The 24,779-nt window shown below is 39.4% G+C and overlaps 1 pseudogene; it reads left to right on the forward strand.

Annotated features, from left to right (window-relative positions):
- Positions 1-24,779, forward strand: part of LOC122484229 — an 83,119-nt pseudogene that overhangs the window by 56,938 nt on the left and 1,402 nt on the right.

Genomic DNA, 24,779 nt, shown 5'->3' on the forward strand with positions numbered 1-24,779 from the left:
CATTAATTGTTTTGCGGTTATTGAACCAGCCCTGCATCCCAGGTATAAATCCCACTTGGTGGTGGTGAGTATTTTTTTTAATGTATTGTTGGATCTGGTTGGCTAATATCTTGTTGAGGATTTTTGCATCCATGTTCATCAGGGAAATTGGTCTATAGTTCTCCTTTTTAGTGGGGTCTCTGTCTGGTTTTGGTTTCAAGGTCATGCTGGCTTCGTAGAAAGAGTTTGGAAGTTTTCCTCCCATTTCTGTTTTTTGGAATACCTTTAAGAGAATAGATGTTAACTCTTCCTTAAATGTTTGGTAGAATTCCTCTGGAAAGCCATCTGGCCCTGGACTCTTATTTTTTGGCAAATTTTCGATTACTAATTTTATTTCCTTACTGGTTATGGGTCTGTTCAAATTTTCTATTTCTTCCTGTTTCAGTTTTGGTAGTGTATATGTTTCTAGGAATTTGTCCCTTTCTTCAGATTGCCCATTTTATTGGCATGTAATTTCTCATAATATTCTCTTACTGTTGTTTTTATTTCTGCTGTGTTGGTCGTGATCTCCCCTCTTTGATTATTGATTTTATTTATTTGGGTCCTTTCCTTTTTCTTTTGATCAAACTGGCTAGTGGTTTATCAATTTTGTTAATTCTTTCAAACCAGATTCTGGTTTCATTTAGATGTTCTACTGTTTTTTCTTGGTTTCAATAGCATGAATTTCTGCTCTAATCTTTATTTTTTCCTGTCTTTTTCTGGTTTTGGGTTTTATTTGCTGTTCTTTTTCTAGCTCCTAAAGGCATAAGGTTAGGTTGTGTATCTGAGATCTTCCTTCCTTTTTTTTTATTATGAAATTTGTTGTCAAATTGGTTTCCATACAACACCCAGTGCTCATCCCAACAGGTGCCCTCAATACCCATCACCCAGCCAGCCCTCCCTCCCACCCCCCATAAACCCTCAGTTTGTTCTCAGTTTTCAGGAGTTTCTTATGTTTTGGCTCCCTCCCTCTATAACCATTTTTTTTTCTTCCCCTCCCCCGTGGTCTTCTGTTAAGTTTCTCAGGATCCACATAGGAGTGAAAACATATGGAATCTGTCCTTCTCTGTATGACTTATTTCACTTAGCATAACATTCTCCAGTTCCATCCATGTTACTACAAAAGGCCATATTTCATTCTTTCTCATTGCCACGTAGTATTCCATTGTGTACATAAACCACAATTTCTTTATCCATTCATTGGTTGATGCACATTTAGGCTCTTTCCATAATTTAGCTATTGTTGAGAGTGCTGCTATAAACATTGGAGTACAAGTGCCCCTATGCATCAGTACTCCTGTTTCCCTTGGGTAAATTCCTAGCAGTGCTACTGCTGGGTCATAGGGTAGGTCTATTTTTAATTTTTTGAGGAACCTCCGCACTGTTTTCCAGAGCGGCTGCACCAGTTTGCATTCCCACCAACAGTGCAAGAGGTTCCCGTTTCTCCACATCCTCTCCAGCATCTAGTCTCCTGATTTGTTCATTTTGGCCACTCTGACTGGTGTGAGGTGATGTCTCAGTGTGGTTTTGATTTGTATTTCCCTGATGAGAAGCGACGTTGAGCATCTTTTCATGTGCCTGCTGGCCATCTGGATGTCTTCTTTAGAGGAGTGTCTATTCATGTTTTCTGCCCATTTCTTCACTGGGTTATTTGTTTTTCGGGTGTGGAGTTTGGTGAGCTCTTTATAGATTTTGGATACTAGCCCTTTGTCTGATATGTCATTTGCAAATATCTTTTCCCATTCCATTGGTTGCTTTTAGTTTTGTTGATTGTTTCCTTTGCTGTGCAGAAACTTTTTATCTTCATGAGGTCCCAGTAGTTCATTTTTGATTTTAATTCCCTTGCCTTTGGGGATGTTGCTGCGGCTGAGGTCAGAGAGGTTTTTCCCTGCTTTTTCCTCTAGGGTTTTGATGGTTTCCTGTCTCACATTTAGGTCCTTTATCCATTTGGAGTTTGTTTTTGTGAATGGTGTGAGAAAGTGGTCTAGTTTCATCCTCCTGCATGTTTCTGTCCAGTTCTCCCAGAACCATTTGTTAAAGAGCCTGACTTTTTTCCATTGGATATTCTTTCCTGTTTTTTCAAAGATTAGTTGGCCATACGTTTGTGGGTCTAGTTCTGGGGTTCCTATTCTATTCCATTGGTCTATGTGTCTGTTTTTGTGCCAATACCATGCCGTCTTGATGATTACAGCTTTGTAGTAGAGGCTAAAGTCTGGGATTGTGATGACTCATGCTTTGGTCTTCTTCTTCAAAATTACTTTGGCTATTTGGGGCCTTTTGTGGTTCCATATGAATTTTAGGATTGCTTGTTCTAGTTTCGAGAAGAAAGCTGGTGCAATTTTGATTGGGATTGCATTGAATGTGTAGATAGCTTTGGGTAGTATTGACATTTTAACAATATTTATTCTTCCGATCCATGAGCATGGAATGTTTTTCCATTTCTTTATATCTTCTTCAATTTGCTTCATAAGGTTTCTATAGTTTTCAGCATACAGATCTTTACATCTTAGGTCAGGTTTATTCCTAGGTATTTTGTGCTTCTTGGTGCAATTGTGAATGGGATCAGTTTCTTTATTTGTCCTTCTGTTGCTTCATTATTAGTGTATAAGAATGCAACTGATTTCTGTACATTGATTTTGTATCCTGCAACTTTGCTGAATTCATCTATCAGTTCTTGCAGACTTTTGGTGGAGTCTGTCGGGTTTTCCATGTATAATATCATGTCATCTATAAAAACTGAAAGCTTAACTTCATCTTTGCCAATTTTGATGCCTTTGATTTCCTTTTGTTGTCTGATTGCTGATGCTAGCACTTCCAACACTATGTCAAACAGCAGCGGTGAGAGTGGACATCCCTGTTGTGTTCCTGATCTCAGGGGAAAAGCTCTCAGTTTTTCCCCGTTGAGGATGATGTTAGCTGTGGGCTTTTCATAAATGGCTTTTATGATCTTTAAGTGTGTTCCTTCTATCCCGACTTTCTCAAGGGCTTTTATTAAGAAAGGGTGCTGGATTTTGTCAAAGGCCTTTTCTGCATCGATTGACAGGATCATATGGTTCTTCTCTTTTTTTTTGTTAATGTGATGTATCACGTTGATTGATTTGCGAATGTTGAACCAGCCCTGCATCCCAGGAATGAATCCCACTTGATCATGGTGAATAATTCTTTTTATATGCCGTTGAATTCGATTTGCTAGTATCTTATTGAGAATTTTTGCATCCATATTCATCAGGGATATTGGCCTGTAGTTCTCTTTTTTTACTGGGTCTCTGTCTGGTTTAGGAATCAAAGTAATACTGGCTTTATAGAATGAGTCTGGCAGTTTTCCTTCCCTTTCTATTTCTTGGAATAGCTTGAGAAGGATAGGTATTATCTCTGCTTTAAACGTCTGGTAGAACTCCCCTGGGAAGCCATCTGGTCCTGGACTCTTATTTGTTGGGAGATTTTTGATAACCGATTCAATTTCTTCGCTGGTTATGGGTCTGTTCAAGCTTTCTATTTCCTCCTGATTGAGTTTTGGAAGCGTGTGGGTGTTCAGGAATTTGTCCATTTCTTCCAGGTTGTCCAATTTGTTGGCATATAGGTTTTCATAGTATTCCCTGATAATTGTTTGTATCTCTGAGGGATTGGTTGTAAGAATTCCATTTTCATTCATGATTTTATCTATTTGGGTCATCTCCCTTTTCTTTTTGAGAAGCCTGGCTAGAGGTTTGTCAATTTTGTTTATTTTTTCAAAAAACCAACTCTTGGTTTCGTTGATCTGCTCTACAGTTTTTTTAGATTCTATATTGTTTATTTCTGCTCTGCTCTTTATTATTTCTCTTCTTTTGCTGGGTTTAGGCTGCCTTTGCTGTTCTGCTTCTATTTCCTTTAGGTGTGCTGTTAGATTTTGTATTTGGGATTTTTCTTGTTTCTTGAGATAGGCCTCGATTGCAATGTATTTTCCTCTCAGGACTGCCTTCACTGCATCCCAAAGCATTTGGGTTGTTGTATTTTTATTTTAATTTGTTTCCATATATTTTAAAATTTCTTCTCTAATTGCCTGGTTGACCCACTCATTCTTTAGTAGGGTGTTCTTTAACCTCCATGCTTTTGGAGGTTTTCCAGACTTTTTCCTGTGGTTGATTTCAAGCTTCATAGCATTGTGGTCTGAAAGTATGCATGGTATGATCTCAATTCTTGTATACTTATGAAGGGCAGTTTTGTGACCCAGTATGTGATCTATCTTGGAGAGTGTTCCATGTGCACTCGAGAAGAAAGTATATTCTGTTGCTTTGGGATGCAGAGTTATAAATATATCTATCAAGTCCATCTGATCCAGTGTATCATTCAGGGCCCTTGTTTCTTTTCATCCTGTGTGTAGATGATCTATCCAATGTTGTAAGTGGAGTGTTAAAGTCCCCTGCAATTACCACATTCTTATCAATGAGGTTGCTTATGTTTGTGAGTAATTGTTTTATATATTTTGGGGCTTCTGTATTCGGCACATAGACATTTATAATTGTTAGCTCTTCCTAATGGATAGACCTTGTAATGATTATATAGTGCCCTTCTTCTTCTCTTGTTACAACAAGAAGAAGTTACAATTGTTACAATTTGAAGTCTAGTTTGTCTGATATAAGTATGGCTACTCCATACTTATGGAGTAGAGTATGGCTACTCTAAAATGAGTCTCTTGTAGACAGCAAATAGATAAGTCTTGTTTTTTTTTTATCCATTCTGATACCCTATGTCCTTTGGTTGGAGCATTTAGTCCATTTCTATTCAGTGTTATTATTGGAAGATATGGGTTTAGAGTCGTGATGTCTGTAGGTTTCATGCTTGCAGTGATGTCTCTGGTACTTTGTCTCACAGGAACCCCCTTAGGATCTATTGTAGGGCTGGTTTAGTGGTGATGAATTCCTTCAGTTTTTGTGTGTTTGGGAAGACCTTTATCTCTCCTTGTTTTCTACATGACAGACTTGCTGGATAAGGGATTCTTGGCTGCGTATTTTTTTCTGTGCATCACATTGAAGATTTCCTGCCATTCCTTTCTGGCCTGCTAAGTTTCAGTAGAGAGATCCGTCATGAGTCTTATCGGTCTCCCTTTATATGTTAGAGCATGTTTATCCCTAGCTGATTTCAGAATTCTCTCTTTATCCTTGTATTTTGCCAGTTTCATGTCGTGCAGAAGATCAATTCAAGTTACGTCTGAAGGGAGTTCTCTGTGCCTCTTGGATTTCAGTGCCTTTTTCCTTCCCCAGTTCGGGGAAGTTCTCAGTTATGATTTCTTCAAGTACACCTTCAGCACCTTTCCCTCTCTCTTCCTCCTCTGGAATCCCAACTATGCGTACATTATTTCGCTTAATTATGTCACTTAGTTCTCTAAGTCTCCCGTCATAGTCCTGGATTTTTTTTGTCTTTTTCTCAGCGTCTTCTTTTTCCGTAATTTTGTCTTCTAATTCACCTATTCTCTCCTCTGCTCTTCCATCTGAGCTGTGGTTGCCTCCATTTTATTTTGCAGCTCATTTATAGCACTTTTTTTAGGTCCTCCTGACTGTTTCTTAGTCCCTTGATCTCTGTAGTAATAGATTCTCTGCTGTCCGCTATACTTTTTTCAAGCCCAGTGATTAATTTTATGACTATTATTTTAAATTCATTTTCTGCTATATTGTTTAAATCGTTTTTGATCAGTTTCTTAGCCGTCGCTACTTCCTGGAATTTCTTTTGAGGAGAATTCCTCCATTGCATCATTTTGGATAGTCCCTGGAGTGGCACGGAACTGCAGGGCTCGTCTTCTGTGCTGTCTGGAGTAACTTGCGTTGGTGGGCGGGGCTGCAGTCAGACCTGATGTCTGCCCCCAGCCTGCCGCTGGGGCCACAGTCAGACTGGTGTGTACCTTATCTTCCCCTCTCCCAGGGGCAGGACTCACTGTGGAGTGGTGTGGCCTCTCTCAGGGCTACTTGCACACTGTCAGGCTTGTGGTGCTGCTTCGATGGGATCTGGCATATTAGCCGGGGTGGACCCGCAAGGTGCACAGGGGCGGGAGGGGCGGCTCAGCTCGTTTTGCCTTTGGTGGTCCACTTCGGGAGGGGCCCTGCAGCATCGGGAGGGAGGCAGACCCATCGGGGGAATGGATCCACAGAAGCACAGCGTTGGGTGTTTGTGCAGTGCAAGCAACTTCCGTGATGGGAACTGGCTCCCTTTGGGATTTTGGCTGGGGGATGGGTGAGGGAGACGGTGCTTCCTAGCACCTTTGTTCCCCACCAAGCTGAGCTCTGTCCTCCGGGGCTTAACAACTCTCCCTCCCACTCTCCAAGCAGAGCTGTTGACTTATAACATTCCAGATGTTAAATCCCACTGTCTGTCAGAACACACTCCATCCGGCCCCTCCACTTTTGCAAGTCAGACTCAGGGGCTCTGCCTTGCTGGGCAGGCTGCCCCTCCACTGCCCCGGCTCCCTCCCGTCAGTCCACGTAGCACGCACCACTTCGCCACCCTTCCTACCCTCTTCCGTGGGCCTCTCGTCTTCGCTTGGCTCTGGAGAGTCTGTTTTGCTAGTCTTCTGGTGATTGTCGGGGTAAATTAGGCAGATGTGGGTGGAATCTAAGCGATCAGCAGGACGTGGTGAGCCCAGCGTCCTCCTTCGCCGCCATCTTCCCAATCTCCATATCTCTTTCTTCCTTCTTTAGGAAGGCCTGAATTGCTATATACTTTCCTCCTATGACAGCAACCTTTGCTGTGTCCCAGAGGTTTTGGGTTGTGGTGTTATCATTTTCATTGGCTCCCGTATACTTTTTAATTTCCTCTTTAACTGCTTGCTTAGCCCATTCATTCTTTAGTAGGATGTTCTTCAGTCTCCAAGTATTTGTTACCTTTCCAAATTTTTTCTTGTGGTTGATTTTGAGTTTCATGGCAATTTGGTCTGAAAATATGCATGGTATGACCTCGATCTTTTTGTACTTAGGTCTGATTTGTGTCCCAGTATATGGTCTATTCTTGAGAACATTCCATGTGCACTGGAGAAGAATGTATATTCTGCTGCTTTAGGATGAAATGTTCTGACTATATCTGTTAAGTCCATCTGGTCCAGTGTGTCATTCAAAGCCATTGTTTCCTTGTTGATTTCTTGATTAGAGGATCTGTCCATTGCTGTGAGTTGGGTGTTGAGTCTCCTACTATTATGGTATTACTATCGATGAGTTTCTTTATGTTTATGATTAATTTATATATTTGGGTTCTCCCACATTTGGCCCCTAAATGTTTACAATTGTTAGGTCTTCTTGGTGGATAGACCCCTTGATTGTGATAGAATGCCCTTCTGCATCTCTTGATAGAGTCTTTATTTTAAAGTCTAGATTGTCTGATATAAGTATGGCTACTCTGGCTTTCTTTTGTTGACCATTACCATGATAGATGGTTCTCCATCCCCTTACTTTCAATCTGAAGGTGTCTTTAGGTCTAAAGAGCGTCCGAGTTCAGGTCATGATCTCACACTCCATGAGTTCAAGCCCCACATCAGGCTCTGTGCTGACAGCTTGGAGCCTGGAGCCTGCTTCAGATTCTTTGTCTCCCCCTCTCTCTTCCCCTCCCCTGCTCATGCTCTGTCTCTCTGTCTCAAAAATAACTAAAAACATTAAAAAAATTTATAAAAAAAATAGTGGGTCTCTTGTAAACAGCATATAGGTGGATCTTGTTTTCTTATTCATTCTGTTACCCTATGTCTCTTTATTGGAGCATTGAGTCCATTGATGTTTAGAGTGAGTACTGAAAGATATGAATTTATTACCATGATGCTTGTAGAGTTGGATTTTCTGGTGGTGTTCTCTGGTCCTTTCTAATCTTTGTTGCTTTTGATACATATATATATATAATTTTTTTTTCATCTTTTCTCCCCCCTTAAAATTTCTCACAGGGCTGGTTTAGTGGTCACAGACTCCTTTAATTTTTGTTTGTCTGGGAAACTTTTTATCTCTCCTTCTAGTTTGAATGACAGCCTTGCTGGGTAGAGAATTCTTGGCTGCATATATTTTGATTCAGCACATTGAATATATCCTGCCACTCCTTTCTGGCCTGCCAGGTTTCTGTGGATAGTTCTGCTGCACACCTGATCTGTCTTCCCTTGTAGGTTAGGGACTTTTTTTCCCTTGCTGCTTTCATGATTCTCTCCTTGCCTGAGTAGTTTGTGAATTTGATTATGATATGCCTTGTTGATGGTCGGTTTTTGTTGAATCTAAGGGAGGTCCTCTGTGCTTCCTGGATTTTGATGTTTGTGTCTTTCCCCAGGTGAGGAACATTTTCCACTATGATTTGCTCACATAACCCTTCTACCCCTATTTCTCTCTCTTCCTTTTCTGTGACCCCTATGATTCTGATGTTCCTTTTTAATGAATCACTGATTTCTCTCTCTAATTCTTAAATAGTGCTCTTTTGCCTTAATCTCCCACTTTTTTTCTACTTCATTATTCTCCATAAGTTTGTTGACCCTATAGCTGGTTCTCTGTTCTGCCTCATCCATTCTTGCTGCCACAGCATCCATCCATGAATGCAGCTCAGTTATAGCATTTTAAATTTCATTCTATTTTTTACTTCTTTTATCTCTGCAGAAAGGTATTCTAATCTATTTTCGACTCCAGCTAATATTTTTAGTATCGTGATTCTAAATTCTGGTTCAGACATCTTGCTTCTATCTGTGTTGGTTAAATCCCTGGCTGTTGTTTCTTCATGCTCTTTCTTTTGGGGTGAATTCCTTTGTTTCATCATTTTGAAGGGAGAAGAGGAACTAATAAAGTAGAAAAATTAAAATAAAAAAAGTAAAATTAAAAACATTGAAATTAAAAATACATACACACAAAAAATCGAATAAATGATGGTAGATCTTAGGTGTGTTTTGGTCTGGGTGTTGAAAGTGGTTTGACAGGTTATAGAAAAAAAAGACGGGGGGGAGGAAATCGTTTGAGAATTTGGAAAAATGAATATACTGAAGTAGGCTAAAATGAGACGATGGGAGTAAAATAGAATTTGAAAAAATTTACACAAAAGTAAAGAATATAGTAGAAAAAAAATTAAAGAAAATATTTTTAGGAAAAATTAAAAATAAAGATGAACTCTTTCTTTCTGTATTGAAGAAAAAGAAAGGAAATGAAAAAGAAAAAAGAGGAAAAAAGGAAAGAAATCGTTTGAAAAGTTGAAAAAGTGAATAGACTGTAGTAGACTAAAATAAAATGATGGAAGTAAAATAGAATTTGAAAAAATTTACATAAAAGGAAAAAATATAGTGAGAAAATTAGAAAAATATTTTTAACAGAAATTGAAAGTAAAAATGAAGTTTTTCTCTTTCTGCATTCAAGAAAAAGAAAAGAAATGAAAAAGAGAAAAAAGAAAAATAAAAAATTAGAAAAAAGGAAATCGTTTGAAAATTTGAAAAAGTGCATACACTGAAGTAGACTAAAATAAAATGATGGAAATAAAATAGAATTTGAAAAAAATTACACAAAAGTAAAAACTATATTAGAACAATTAAAAATATTTTAAATAAAAATTGGAAATAAAAATGAATTTTTTCTCTTTTGTATTCAAGAAAATGAAAAGAAGTGAAAAAGAAAAAAAAGAAAGAAAGTTGAATAGATGGACCTGCTAAGAGATTGAAATATGACTGAAATTACTACGTTTTCCCCTAGCAGTCAGACTATGAAGCACTTTATAGTCCGTAACCTAAGCAGGTGGTGAGATTTTGTTCTTGAAGAGCAAGGTTGTCCCATTTGGGTGGGGCTCAGTGTAACAGCTCTGTTCTCCACTAGATGGTACTGCTAGGCTACTGGGGTGGATTGTTGCAGCGCTCATAGGTACGTATGTGCATGTGTGGGAGCAGTGAAAATGGCGTCACCCAGCCACCCAGTCTCTAGTATCAGAACTCTGTTTTCCCTGATCAACAATCATGTACCTGTCCTCTGTCTTCAGCTTTCGTCTACTCTCTGTTTTTTCACTGTCCATGACCAAGCCCCAGGCAGTACCTCTCTCCCGAGTTTTGTCTGAGATGCAGCTGTTTTCCCCTGCCCCTTACTTCTGAAGGACTGCGGCTTTGACCTGTTCTGCCCCTCTGCGGGATGGTCTCACTGAGCAATGGCCGAATGCCTGCAGCACCTAGGAACACCTGCTGGACCCTGCTGCTGCTGGTGTCCTGAGACTGCAGCCAGGTGCCAGCCCACCCCAGAAAAAGTTTGCGAAATAGTGTAGCAGCAGCGTTTCAGGGATTATGGAAAATCACAACACACATCTGGCACCAGGCTTCACCCTTAACAACCTTGTTCCAGCACCAGCGAGTGTGGCAGTTTTCTGGGGTCTGCTGGGACCAGGTGGCTTCAACAGTCTCTACCAAATGTCCTTCCTGCAGTGGAACTGTTTCTCCCCATGTGGCCCAAGAACCTCCTGGACCCCACTCTGCTCCTGGGGATTCACCCTTCCCACCAGAGCACCGCTAGGTATCAAGCTGCAGAGTTGCAGACTTTGTGCTCCCCTTGTTTACAGTCTTAATGGAATTTAAACCTTCTCCTTTATCCTTTCTCCCTTTTTAGTTTAGTCCCTGTGGCTGTTTCCAATTTTCCACTTTCTCTCCAGCTGCTTTTGGGGAGGGGTGCTTTTCCCATATTCTCCCCCCCTGCCCTGCCCCGTCTCCCTCCTCTCTCTGCCCTCAAAAGCACCTCTCTTCCCGCTCCCCAAGTTCACCTCTCCGTGTCATGTACTTGCTGAATTCTGTGGTTCAGGTTGTGCATATAGTTGTGTTAATCCTCCAATCAATTTTCTAGGTGTGCAGGATGGTTTAGTGTTGGTCTGGCTGAATTTCATGGATGCAAGACACACAAAAAGTTCCATGCTGTTCTGCCATCGTGGTTCCTCCCCTGCTGAACTTTTTAATGGATTATTCATTTTTGGGGTTTTGGGGTTTTATAAGTTTTTTATATACTTTGGGTACTAACCTTATTGGATAGGTGATTTTCAAATATCTTCTCCCATTCTATTGGTTGCCTTTTAGTTTTGTTGATTGTTTCTTTTGTTGTGCAGAACTTTTTATTTTGATGTAGTCCCAGTAGTTTATTTTTGCTTTTGTTTTCCTTGCCTCAGGAGACATACCTAGAAAAAAGTTCTTTTTGGCCAATGTCAAAGAAGTTACTGGGTATGTTCTCCTCTAGGATTTTGATGGTTTTCTGAGTCACATTTAAGCCTTTAATCCATTTTGAATTTATTTTTATGTATGGTGAGAGAAAGTGGTCCAGTTTCATTCTTTTGCATGTTGCTGTCCAGTTTTTCAAACACCATTTGTTGAAAAGTACAACATCCAGTGCTCATCCCAACAGGTGCCCTCCTCAATGCCCAGCACACACTTTCCCCTCCCTGCCATCCCCCACCACTCCCACTTGATTCTCAGTTTTTAAGAGTCTCTTATGTTTTGGCTCCCTCCCTCTCTTTTTATTTTCCTTCCCCTCCCCCATGGTCTTCTGTTAAGTTTCTCAGGATCCATGTAAGAGTGAAAACATATGGTACCTATCTTTCTCTGTGTGACTTATTTCACTTATCATTACACTCTCCAGTTCCATCCACGTTGCTACAAAAGGCCATATTTCATTATTTCTCATTGCCAAGTAGTATTTCATTGTGTATATATACCACAATTTCTTTATCCATTCATCAGGAAACCAATTTGACAGTAAATTTCATATTAAAAAATTAAAAAAAAAGATGCATTTTTAGGGAGCTTTTGGTCAGATTACCACTGTCCTTTCACACACTATTGATGAGAGAGGCAGGGATGCTGGATGAAAGAAATGCATTGTCAAAGAGTACTGGGTTTGGGGGAAGATTTATAATAAGGGTTCAACAATTGTGGTAAATACTTCATTTTAAATTATGCTTAATAAATTATTCTTGAGTCAAAAAAACTGCTGTTTTCCATTGGGTATTCTTTCTTTGTTGAAGATTAGTTGACCATATCGTTGTGGGTTTATCTGGGTTTTCTATTGTGTTACATTGATCTATGTGTCTGTTTTTGTACTGGTACCATACTGTTTTTTTTTTTTTTTTATTTAAAAAAAAATTTTTTTTAACGTTTATTTATTTTTGAGACAGAGAGAGAGCATGAACGGGGGAGGGGCAGAGAGAGAGGGAGGCACAGAATCGGAAGCAGGCTCCAGGCTCTGAGCCATCAGCCCAGAGCCCAACGCGGGGCTCGAACTCGCGGACCACGAGATCGTGACCTGAGCTGAAGTCGGACGCTTAACTGACTGAGCCACCCAGGCGCCCCGGTACCATACTGTTTTAATCACTACAGCTTAGTAATATAACTTGAAGTCCAGAATTGTAATGCCTCCAGTTTTGCTTTTCTTATTCAAGATTTCTTTGGCTAGTTGGGGTCTTTTGTGGTTCCATGCAAATTTTAGAATTGTTTGTTCTAGTTCTGTGAAAAAAGCTGTTGGTATTTTGATAGGGGTTGCATTAAGTGTGTAGATTGCTTTGGGTAGTATAGACATTTTAACGATATTGTTTCTTCTAATCTACAAGCATGGAATGTCTTTCTATTTCTTTGTGTCCTCTTCAATTTCTTTCATCAATGGTGTAGAGTTTTCAGAGTACAGATCTTTCACCTCTTTAGTTAGGCTTATTCCTAGGTATGTAATCATCTTATGTGCAGTTGTAAATAGGATTGTTTTCTTTCCCTTTCTGCTTCTTCATTGTTGGTGAATAGAAATGTGATAGATTTCTGTATAGTGATTTTGAATTCTGCGACTTTACTTAGTTTTTCAGCTCTAGCTGTTTTTTAGTGGAGTCTTTGGGTTTTCTATATATAGTATCATGTCATCTGCAAATAGTGAAAATTTTACTTCTTCCATAGCTATTTGGATGTCTTTTATTTCTTTGTTGTCTGATTGCTGTGACTAGGACTTTCAGTACTATGTTGAATAAAAGTGGTGAGAGAGGACATTCTTGTCTTGTTCCTGACCTGGGAAAAAGCTCTAAGCTTTTTCCCATTTAAGATGAGGTTAACTGTGGGTTTTTCATAGGGGACCTTTATTATGTTGAGGGTATGTTCCCTCTAAGTCTACTTTGTTGAGGGTTTTTATTATGAAGAGATGTTGTACTTTGTCAATTGCTTTTTCTGCTCATTCTTATCCTCTCTCTTATTGTTGGTTGATTTGCAAATATTGAGCCAACCTTGCAAACCAGGAATGAATCCTATTTGATTGTGATGAATCATTTTTAAAAAAAATTTTTTTTTCCAACGTTTATTTATTTTTGGGACAGAGAGAGACAGAGCCTGAATGGGGGAGGAGCAGAGAGAGAGGGAGACACAGAATCGGAAACAGGCTCCAGGCTCTGAGCAGTCAGCACATAGCCTGACGCGGGGCTTGAACTCACGGACCGCGAGATCATGACCTGAGCCGAAGTCGGACGCTTAACTGACTGAGCCACCCAGGCGCCCGGAGAGACTCTTAAAGGTAGACAACAAACTGAAGATTGATGGAGGGAGGGGGTTAGATGGGGAATGCGTATTAAGAAAGACACTTGTTATGATGAGCACTGGGTATTGTATGTAAGTGATGATTCACTGAATTCTATTCCTGAAACCAATATTGAATTGTGTGTTAACTAACTAGAATTTAAATAAAAATTTGAAAAAAAAAGGTCTATTTTGTCCAATATAAGTATTGCTACTCTGGCTTTCTTCTGACATCCATTTGCATGATAGATATTTCTCCATTCCCTTACTTTCAAAGTAAGTACTTTGGAGTGCTTAGTCCATTTACATTCAAAGTAATTATTGATAGATATGTATTGTTATTTTATTATTGGTTTTGTGGTTGTTTCTGATTATTTTATCTTATTTTTCTTGTCTTTCATAGTTTGTTGATTTTCTTTAGTGATATCTTTGCATATTTATTAGTGATTTGATATGTGGTACCGTTAGGTTTGTATATAACCTCTTCTACATATAACACTCTATATTAAGTTGATGGTTTTTTAAGTTTGAACCCATTTTTTACTCCTCTCCTTCCCACATTTAAGGTATATTTTATTATATATTACATCCTTTTAGTTTGTGACTTCCTTGACTAATTTTTTTACAGAAATACTATTTTTTAATGTTTTTGTGTTTCCTACCTTTATACTGTCCCTTTTGGTCTCTTTTCCACTGTAAAACTACCTTTTACTCTTTCTTGATGGGCTGGTTTAGTGGCCATGAACTCCTTTAGCTTTTGGTTTTCTGGGAAACTCTTTATATCTTCTATTCTGAATGATAATTTTGTTGGGTAGAGTATTCTTGGCTGCAGATCTTCCTGTCAGTACTTTGAATATTTCATGCCACTCCTTTCTGTCTTGGAAAGTTCCTGCTGAGAAATCTCCTGGTAGCCTTATGGGTTTTCCTATGTTAGTAACTCCTCCTCCTCCTCCTCCTCCTCCTCCTCTGCCCCCTCTTCCTCCTCCTCCTCTTCCCCCTCCTTCTCTTGTTGCTTTTAAAATTTTTTCTTGGGGCGCCTGGGTGGTTCAGTCAGTAAAGCACTGGACTTCAGCTCAGGTCATGATCTCACAGTTCGTGGGTTAGAGCCCTGTGTTGGGCTCTGTGCTGACAACTCAGAGCCTGGAGCCTGTTTCCGATTCTGTGTCTCCCTCTCTCTCTGCTCCTCTCCTGCTCCCACTGTGTCTCTCTCTGTCTCTCTGTCTCTCTTTCTCAAAAATAAATAAACATTAAAAAAATGAAATAAAAATTTTTATCACTATGTTTTTCCAATTTAATTTCAATATGTCTTGGTGTAGGTCTGCTTTTGTTGATTTTGATGGGAGTTCTCTGTGCTTCCTGGATCTGGATGCCTATTTCCTTCCCCAGATTAGGGAAGTTTTCAACTATTGTTCTTCAAATAAATTTTCTGCTCCCTTTGCTCTCTCTTCTTCTGGAACTCCTGTAATATGAATGCTATTACATTCGATGGAGTCACTGTGTTCCCTAAGGCTATTGTCATTTTGCAAAATTCTTTTTTTTTCTATTTTGTTCAGCTTGATTACTTTCCATTGCTCTGTCTTCTAGGTCACTAATTCATTTTTTCCGCTTCTTCCATCCTACTGTTCATGCCCTCAAGTGTGTTTCTCATTTAATTTATTGTATCCTTTATCTCTGTCATGTTATTTCTTTTCTCTGTGTTAAGGGTATCATTCATGTCTTTCACTCTTTTCTCAAGTCCAATGAGTATCCTAATGATCATTACTTTAAGTCCTGTATCAAGTATGTGACTAATATCTGTTTTGTTTAGCTCTCTGGTCATGGCCTTGTCCTATTCTTTCATTTGGGATAAATTTCTCTGTCTTCTCATTTTGTCTAAGTCTCCATGCCTATTTCTTTGTGTTAGGAAACTCAGCTCTGTCTTCTTTTCTTAAAGGTAATGGTGTTATGAAGAAGTCCTGTAGTGCCCTGCTGTGTTGTGTTCTCTGTTCCTCAGGGTCCCGTCCTTCTTTTTTTTAAAAAAAATTTAAATGTTTTATTTATTTTTGTTTGAGAGAGAGAGAGAGAGAGAGAGAGAGAGGGAGAGAGCAAGAGTTGGGGAGGGGCAGAGATAGAGGGAGATAGAAGGAGACACAGAATCTGAAACACAGAATACGAAGCAGGCTCCAGGCTCTGAGCTATCAGCGCAGATCCTGACTTGGGGCTCAAACTCAGAGCAGTGAGATCATGACCTGAGCTGAAGTCAGATGCTTAACCCACTGAGCCAACCAGGTGCCCCAAGGGCTTCATCCTTCTGAGAGTGTCTCCAGTGTGTGCTGTGTGCCCTCTACTGTTTTGTCCTGGCTGCTTTATCCTTTACGCCCATCATCTGAAATGACTTCTGTCTGTCATGGGCAATGTTTGGTCCTTGGACTGAATGTGCTGCATTTTAACTAGGTGTGCTTTGGTCTGTTTGTGAAATGAGACCTGTTGCCACTGCCATCTGAGCCAAAGTTCTGCAAAACTCTGGTGTCAGGAGACATGGTGTTGGTAGGGGTTTGGGCTGGTCTTCTGAGGGATGGTGCCCACCATGCTGGGACTGGGGTAAATGTGACTGAGCAGGGCACTTCCACTAGAGCATGGTGGGGTGGGGCTTGGTGTAAGCAAATTAGATAGCAAGTGTGGGAACTGTGCTGGTTCCTGCAGGTGGCCCTGTGCTTATGCTGAGTGGTAGGGGAGGGAAATGGTGCCAGCCAGTTCCTTTGTTCCTGCAGGGTTCTCTTCATGAACTTGCCCACTGTGTGCCTCAGATGCTCTTCAGATCACTGTTTATACACTGTGTGTCTGTGGTTTGTTTACCTGCCTTTTCTCTAAGAGCAGCACAATACCTTCTGGGCTCCATCCCAGCCAAGGCCACTGACCTTTAAAATTCCAGGCTTTATGCCCTGCTGGTCGGAAATCATGAAATTCAGTCCCTCTTGCGTTCCAAGCCAATTGCTATGGAGATTCATTTTCCCTGTGCACTCCCCTGTGTGTTAGTCTGTCTCTAACACTTCTCTCTGACAGTGGTTCCCTCCCTACTGCAGTGGCCATGATCCCTTTCTCTCCCAAATCACATCTCCACACCTCCCACCTTCTTCAATGTGGCCTCTTCTCAACCATTAGTTGTAGAGTTTGTTCTGCCAGTCTTCAGCTGAATCTCTGGTTTATTTAGGATAATTTGATAGTCATCTAGTTGCATTCATGGGACAAGACAAGGCTACGGTCCTCCTACTCCACTGCCATCTTCCTAGATTCAACTATTGATTATTTTTTCTGATTATATCTCCATGTATAGTCTATTTACTTATTAAATTACTAGCTTCTGTTTATTTTGGCCTTTGTCTTTCCTTAAAACGTTTTTCTCAAGTAGCTGGTGATTATTGTTGGCCATTTTATATTTAAGAGTGGTGTATAAAAAACTTAATTATGAGCTGTATGTACATTGGTAGGGCTTCTTTTCAACATTAGTGGGTTTTCTGGCCAACTGTGAGCTTTACCTCACAGAAACCTGGCTGAAAACTTTCACTGGGGAGCCCTTGATATCACTACTTTGAGGTCTTTTTCCTTAAGCTGGTCAGATTCCCTAGAAGAATATCTCATCTCTTGCATCAAAGGTATTATAGTTTGGGTTCCTTGGGAAGCAGAGATTAGCATGCAAGAAGTTTATTAGGGAATACCATTGGGGTCAACGCTTATGTAAGTGAAGAGAAAAAAGCAGGATTGTGCAAAAGAGAATTTGGGCTATGATGTATTCTCAGTGAAGGCCTTAGCCAACCCCATGGGAGCTCTGGTCCTGTGATGGCCCTTCTAAATTATCTGCATGGGTATGAGCAGGGGCTCCATCTTTATACCCTCATATTGGTCAGTCATTGGATGTAGTTGTCCCTGACAGGAGCCATGGCCTTGGGAATTCTTCAGTTGAGATGTTTCCTGAATAGGACTGACAGCTAAGAATTGTCTGCTGTCAGTACTTCTGGAACCTGGGGGGAATCTTTGGTCTTTGAGATGGTCAATTTTATGTGTAAACTTGATTGGGATAAGGAATGCCTAGATAGCTTGTAAAACATTATTTCTGTGTATGTCTGTTAGAGTGTTTCTGGGAAAGATTGATATTTGAATTGGTAGACTGAATAATGAAGATGCAGGTGGACATCATCCAATCTGCTGAATGCCTGAATAGAACAAAAAGGTGGAGGAAGGGGGACTTTGTTCTCTTGGCCTGAGATAGGATATTCATCTTCTCCTGCCCTCAGACATCAGTGATTCTGGTTTTCAGGCCTTTAGACTTGGACAGAAACTTACACTGTCAGTTTTCCTGGTTCTCAAGGCTTTTGACTCAGACTGAATCATACCAGCAGCTTTCCTGGTTTTCCAGCTTGTAGATGGCAAATGGTTATGAGATTTCTTGGTCTTTGGAATAGTGTGAGTCAATTCTTATAATAAAAATATCTATATTCTATGTCTTTATCATGTATCTATATGCATCTAATCGCCAATCAATTCTGTTTCTCTGGAGGACCTTGAGCATTACAGTACTGAAGAGACATCTGGGTGGCACACCACTTCATCCAATATAGTGGCATAAGCTTGGCTTCTAGAGTTCTGCATACTGTGTTGGGGTAACAGACTCTTAAAATGTCTCAACATTTAGTATGTATATGGAGTCCACAGGAGAAGAAAAATATTTAGCAGATTATCAAATAGAAATGCAAATGTTTTATTCTTCCAAAATATGTGCAGTAGATAACAGCAGAGTTATATTTGGAAATTTGAAACTCACTATTCTCCATCTCCTCTTTATGTGGTAACTTTTATTTGCTGCTTTATTTTGTCATAGATTATTGTCTATATATCTATTTTGGTATCCTTTTCACCTAGCAGGATGCTTGATACATAGTAGCTATCCAGCGAATCTTTATTTTGTTAAATAGGAATTGTCTACTATAGTAATATGTGTAGTATTTTATTCTCTTGAAACTGATGCTGTCCCTTCATCTCCAACCAAACATCTGAGTGAAGATAACTAGTGAGAGAGATGGGGATATGGTGAAGTCTGTTAGTGAGCTTGCTGGAGTTCCTCCTTTCTCCTAGTAATGCCTAGGTGGCCTTTTATGTCCACTTGCTGGTAAGGTCTCCTCCTGATCTTGGCTGGGGCTCTCATTGCTGCTTCTGGGTGGCTCAAATGATAGCTGAGATGGCACTGTTCCATCTGTGGGGCTAGGCTGTTCTTCCAGTCTACAGTTGTCAACTTGTCATCATTTCTCCTGGGCCCATGTGATTTTCTCCACTTCCTTGCTCTAATACTTGCTTTTACTGAGACCAGGAAATGACCCTCTCTGTGTTGACCCTTTCTTTGGTTAGTGCCTCTACTTTTATTTGATTAAGTTTTTATTGTTTCTGTATTTTTTAAAAAGAATTACACGTATCAGTGATATTGTCCAAATGCTTGTGTCCCTTCCCCCAAAATTTGTATGTGCCCAATATATTGGTATTAGAAGGTCTTTGGGAGGTGATTAGATTGAAGGGCTCCCTGTGGTCTCATAAATGGGACCCTAGAGAGCCCCACCACATGAGGATATGATGATGGCATATGAAGACAGCCATCTGTGAACCAGGAGGTGGGCTCTCACCAGATAGTGAATCTGCCTGCATCTTGATCCTGGATTGCTCAGCCTCTAGACCCATGAGAAATGAATTACTGTTGTTTATAAGCCAACCAGTCTATTTGGTTATAGCAGCCCCTAAGACAATAGGGAACTGGAAACAAATTCTCTCTAGGACCAGTGGTAAGATGTTAGTGACATCATATGGCCTTCTAGTCTAAATAGCCCCTTTTCGTTTATACTTAGCTAATATCTCTGTCCTGACTCTAACCACTTTCCATATTTCCTATTTCAGGACAAATCTGTTGTCTGAGATTTTCTCTGAGACATAGGAGGATTTTGTTCCCTATACTGGATTATGGATTTCAGTCTCAAGGTTGAGGTCAAATACATACCAGTATACAGCAAGCAGAACCTGAGCTGGCCCCCTGCCCCTACCCACCAATTTCCCACTAACATACTTAATACCGATATCAGGCTCCCTCTGGAACCCTCTGCACACAGGATTTATGAAACACGCATTCAGTGAAATACACAGTTGAAACTGTATAACAGAGTATCTGATATGTGGTAAGAGATCAGTAATTGTTAGGGAAAGGAACCAACAGTTTTTTTTTTTTTTACCATGAGTAAGGCCTTGTGCTATGTGATTTATAAACTTTGTCTTTTTTGAACCTTAAAATAGCTTAAGGTTTAGCCATATCTTACCAAGGAAGCCCTAAGTTTCAGATAATTTAATTAAGCTCTTCAATGTCATATAATTAGCAAGTGGAAGAACTGGGATTCCATCTCAAGGCTGTTTCTGAAGTTCATGTCCTCTCCATAGTGCCCTGTTTCATTCTATTTGAACTTGGGTATGAATTTGAATATCTACATTCGAGGAATATTACTGTTTCTAATATATGTGTATATATAGCCTCTGACATGTCCTATATAAAATACTATACCATAAATTTTCATACCTCACTCCTCTGTGTTGGTGGACAGGCCAAAGGGATTTTGAATGGAAGCTACCATCTCAAACATTCATTTCAAGAAAGAAATAGGAGGAAGAGAAGAAGCAGGAGAAGAAGGAAAGTATAATAAAGAGAAAGATTAACTTATAGAGTAGGGATTTTGGGGCTATGATCTTGGAAGAAAAACAGAGCATAGATTATTTAAACCCACATTTGTTTTACTGAGAAAGTAACAGAGAAAAACCCACTGAATGCATGTTAACTGCTCAATACTTGTGTGCTGAATGCAAATTAATTACTAAAACCATCTGGTAATCATTCGAATCTGGCAGTAAAAGTGATGAGTGAAGCATTTATCATCACTCTGAAGGCACATTTTTCTAATGGATCTTTTACTCAAGTTTTATGTTTCTGTTGTGAATTTAAGAGTTTTTTCTAGCCACATAGTGCTTCCAACTTCTATTTGTAATTAGGATGATTCTAATTATGTAGTGGTGGCACCAGGAATAATATTGCAATTGGCCTTCATTGATCAATAGAGCATCCACCTCTTAACTCACAAAATAATGCAAACTTTGATTAAATTAGAGAAAACCAATGAACACACTTTTATTGTAAGGAAGCACCCTTTACTGGCTTCAGAATATGCATAGAAGTATGTGTGTGTATGTGTGTATTTATGTGTATGTGTTTGTGTGTAGGTATGTATGCATGTGGCTTTTGGAGCACAAATTTAATTTTCTGTTGTGTATGATTGCAGAGATACCTATCTAACCTTCACAATAGTATGCTGTTCAAAGGGCATAATCAAAAGAAGTAGCACCTTTGGTTTCAGGCTAACACCTTAAGGTATGGCATCACCCTTAAAAGTTGGGCAAGAGGGGACCCTGTAAAGGGCCCTGTGCTTTATTGGGCCATGCAGATGACAAACACCAAAATAAAACTTACTTAAGAGCTTATGGATAGCTCTCTCACTTAGAATTTGGTGCTTAGCGCTGGTATATTGTAACCCATTTCCCAAATATTAGCTCACATAAGTACCACCATTCAGGCCCCAGGGAAATACTTTTTCATATCTCTTGCCCTATATTCTCAGAATAAAGACAACTGTATCTGAATACTTGAAGTTCTGTGGGTTTGCCCATTCATATCATGAATACAGGGAAGATTTGAATAGCAGAAGCTTTAGATAAAGAGAGAAGGCAAAATTATCATCTTGTTGAATCTCTCCTCTTAGGTAGCATGACTGTAATAGATTTTGCTTAACAATGTGTTATTCTAGCACTGCCCAGCCTCCAATAGGAAATGTTTCTCTTTGTGTTTCAATATGTAGTTCCAGAGGTTTTCATGAATCAGCATGATAAACATAAGAGCTGTACATAGACGTTGAACAATATTAGGGGGTATTAATCAAAATTATTTAAGATGGGTTTTAAAAAAATTATTTCTGGTGTAGTTAACATACAGTGTTATATTAGTTTCAGGTGTACGATATAGTGATTCAACAGTTCCATATATTATTCAGTGCTCATCAAGGTAAGTGTACTCTTAATAATGGTGGAATTTTTAATTTAATTTTTTGAAAGTATAATTCTTGTTAATATTTTAAAAATAAACATGGTTATTTGCAATTGTAGTATTCAGTGTCCACCTATTTGCCAATGTAAAGAATCAGTCTCACAATTCACATGTTTCTGTCTAGACCTGTCTGTACAAATTGGCAGATGAAAGTTTGAATGTCTTTAGGCTCTAATTTTGGGACTCTTGAAGTTAGAATTGACTAGGGAAAAATGTGGGTAAGATGATTACGAGACATTACCTAGATAGTTAATTAGACGGTTAAATAATAATCGGCAAGTGTGTATTGGTTTTCTATTGCTGCTATAACTATCACAGACAAAGCAGGTTAAAACAACTCAAATATATTCTCTTAGTTTCTATAGGTCAAAAGTCCAGGTACAACAGGGCTCAGTTGCTTCCCTGCTCAGCATTTCCCAAGGCCACAATTTAGGTGTTGGCACGGCATCACTCCTTTGTGGAGGCTCTGAGGGTGAATCTGCTTCCATGCTCATTCAGAGTGCTGGTGGAGTCAGTTCTGTGTAGTTGTAGGACTGAGGTCCCCATTTCTTTACTGGATGTTGGCCAGGGGTTCTGCACTTCTAGAGGCTGCTTATATTCCTTGGCTTGTGGTTCACTTCCTCCATCTTCAAAGCTGGCAATGGTAGACCTAGTGTTTCTCATCCTTTGAATCTCTTTGAACATTTCCTTCCTCATCTCTCCTGCCTTCTTCAATGGCAACTCTCTAATTCCTCTTCTGCTTTTAAGAGCCCATGTGATTATATTGGATCTACCTGGATAATAAAGATAATGTTCCTATCTTAAAGTCAGCTGATTAGCAAGCTTAATTACTAATTAATTACATCTGCCAAAGGTCTTCACAGCAGTCCCTCATGATAATCTTGATTTTTACTGTTTATACAGAACTTTACTATGATGCTTGTTTGCATTTATTAGTTTGGTTGAGTTCCACAACAACCCCATTAGGAGGTGGTGCCTCCATTTTTCAAGGAAGGAATCTATGCATAGAAGATGTTCAATGGTTTGTCTTTGTGCTCCATTCTCACTGTCTGCTGATACTTCCCCTTTTTGCTTTGTTTATCAGTCTTGGTGCCATGGTTGCTTGGGGACAGAATTTGGCTTTTAGCTTTGATTCTTGGCAATCCTTACGCAATGACTCAGCCACAATCTTTCAGTTTTTGACCATTTTGCATTAGTTCTCAGAAGGATCAGGCTTGGAAGTGTTTTTTTTTTTTTGTTGGTTTTTTTTTTTTTCCTATTTAAGCTGGTGCCCCAGACTGCCTCAGGATATCACTGCATATCTTGCTCCTGGATGTAGTCTATTTCCCTCCTCTAGCCTATACATCTGGAAAGACTATGTGGTAGAATGGGGAGAACATGAGCCTCATAGTAAAGGAGGCTTTATTGTCATCTGAGTGTATGTTGTTGGGAAATCTGTATAACCTCTTTGAGTCTAAACTTTCTCAATCATAAAAATGGGAATAATTATACCTTCCATGTCAGAGTTGCTTAAGGATTAATAATATATGGATGTACCCGGCACAGTGTCTGACATATGTTAGCTGCTTGAAAAAATTATAGCTGCTTTTATCATAATTAAAAGTTATATTCCAGCTTTCTCTTTCTATTGTGAGTGCTTGGAGGGTCAGAATCATATTTTACTCATTTTTGCATCCAGATTTCCTAGCACACAGTGGGTTCTTAATAGATTCTTGAATTTATTTCAAAATAAACTTAAGACTGAAGTTCCTTTTAACTATTCCTATGTTATTTTATGGGGAAAATGCTTGGTGTAAGATAAATGTGACTAATGGCTACTGCCTCCTAGCTATTAATTGAAAAACAGAACTAGAAGTACATTATTTTTTCTTCTGCTCATTAACTTTATTTGTTTTCACTTGTGTAGGTTCATTCTCATTGACTCTGAGTTGTTCCCAGGTGTATGGTTGTATTCACTTTGTTCTCATACAAACAAAATATGTTCTCACAGTTTATTGCAGGGGGCTGCCATTTTTTGGTATTTTAATGTCTATAGTCTTTTTCATGGTTCTCAGATTTAGTTCTCAGTGTAGCATATTTGTGCCACAGGTAACTCCTGCTTGTCTTCCATTAACCTGTTAAGACCTCCCTAGCAGATATTCTTCTTAGTGCTTCTGTGCTGCCATGGATTGATGATTTGGGGAGTTTCTCTTTAAATGGAGTCCAGAGCATGCCCAGATGCTACAGAGTTTTGAATGATCTTTTCCTTCAGGTTTTTTTTTTTTTTCTTCAAGAAAACATTGGAAAGAGAAAACATTTGTTTGCGTATAGTATCTTCTACCAGACCTTTCCCAGGATAGGGCAGTGATGGGCTGTTAATATAGAGGCCGATATACAAAATCCAAACTTAACACTCTAGTTCAGTAAGCATTGTTAACTCTTACTGGGATTATGGCAATGGCCTTCCACCTGGACTACTTGTATTCGTTCTTGCCCATTTTTGCCCCTTTCCAAGTTGTTTTTTGTGCATGATTTAGGGTAATGTTTTTGAAATGCAAATTTCATTTTGTATCCTCCTAGTCTGGAACACCTTTTAGACTTTAAGTAGTTCATTTGTTACTGTGTCTTGTGAGTTTGTTGGCATTTTACTAGTTAGGACAAATCTAGCACTTTATTTTTCAATATTTATTTTTGAGAGAGAGAGAGAACACAAACAGGGCAGGGACAGAGAGAGAGGTAGACAAAGAATCTGAACCAGGCTCCAGGCTCTGAGCTGTCAGCACAGAGCCTGACCCTGGGCTTGAAATCACGATTGGTGACATCATGACCTGAGCTGAAGTTGGATGCTTAACCTACTGAACCACCCAGGCACCCCAAATCTAGCACTTTAAATGTCCTTAATCTAGCATTTAATGTTGATTCTCACTGATCATTGGAGTAGATCATAATAACATGAAACTTTGTACTTATTCCGGAGAAGTGAATTAGGCGTGTACTTAGGCTGTAAATTTAGAGCCAGAGAGTCCTGGTTTTCAGTTCTCAGTTCTATCAACTGTCAAAGCCTGTGCCTTTGGCTTTTTAACTTTAGTTTCCATAGCCATAAAATAGGAATAGTAGAACCAGTCTCTCTCCTATGAGTATTAGATACGTTGATAAACA

The sequence above is a fragment of the Prionailurus bengalensis genome, chromosome D1 (assembly GCF_016509475.1).
Source record: "Prionailurus bengalensis isolate Pbe53 chromosome D1, Fcat_Pben_1.1_paternal_pri, whole genome shotgun sequence".
In the NCBI taxonomy this organism is placed as follows: Eukaryota; Metazoa; Chordata; class Mammalia; order Carnivora; family Felidae; genus Prionailurus; species Prionailurus bengalensis.